The sequence below is a fragment of the Echinops telfairi genome, unplaced genomic scaffold, assembly GCF_000313985.2.
Source record: "Echinops telfairi isolate 266 unplaced genomic scaffold, ASM31398v2 ScPeMD7_11;HRSCAF=52, whole genome shotgun sequence".
Classification (NCBI taxonomy): domain Eukaryota; kingdom Metazoa; phylum Chordata; class Mammalia; order Afrosoricida; family Tenrecidae; genus Echinops; species Echinops telfairi.
Genome location: NW_022103908.1, coordinates 29386601 through 29387342, shown reverse-complemented (window position 1 = coordinate 29387342; position 742 = coordinate 29386601).

Below are 742 nucleotides of genomic sequence, written 5' to 3'. Positions count from 1 at the left end.
TGAGATATGGTGCCAATTTTGCTCAGTCGGTGTTTTCCAAGGTTTGGCAGTTAGGGCGTGGTGATGCCCCAGGATGATCTGCCAGTGTAATGAACTCTACGATGGGAGCTGCTATGGACAGCAAGACTGTTACAAGATGATCCGGGAGGAGGGAGCCTTCTTACTCAGGGCACAGCCTTAACGCAATTGTAAGAAAAGTTATTGAGGATTTAGTCTACTGCTATTTAAGCAAACTCTCTGGAAAGACGGCTTGTCTTGCTGGTCTGGATAATATCATTATCCTCAAGTTCTTTGGACTTGAGCCAATGACCTAGCATCTCACCTGTCAACCTTGAGAGCTGTCACATTGCCTGTCCTATCTTATCTAGGCTGGCAAAACCAAAAATAATGGGGACAAGAAGAAAACAAAAGATTGAATAAACAGAAAAGTAGAGAACAAAGAAAAAAAGAGATAATAATAATTAGGGAAAAAAACAACAACAATAATCAAAAGAGTATATATAATTCCCGGTCTGTTCCCTAACCTTTATGACTGCCTTCCACTGGTTCTGGGGGAATTCTGGGGACTGCCCCTCCTTGCCTGAAATCTATTTTGGGGGCTCTTCAGGGCTTTGTGGCTTTTCTTTGCTCTGTGGCTGATGTGTTATGTTCCCTTCTTCGTTTGCCCTGCTGTGTGGGGTTCAGAGTGGATTAACTGTGCACCACGTGTTCCCAGTGTTGTCCTCAGTTGTGGTGTGCTCCA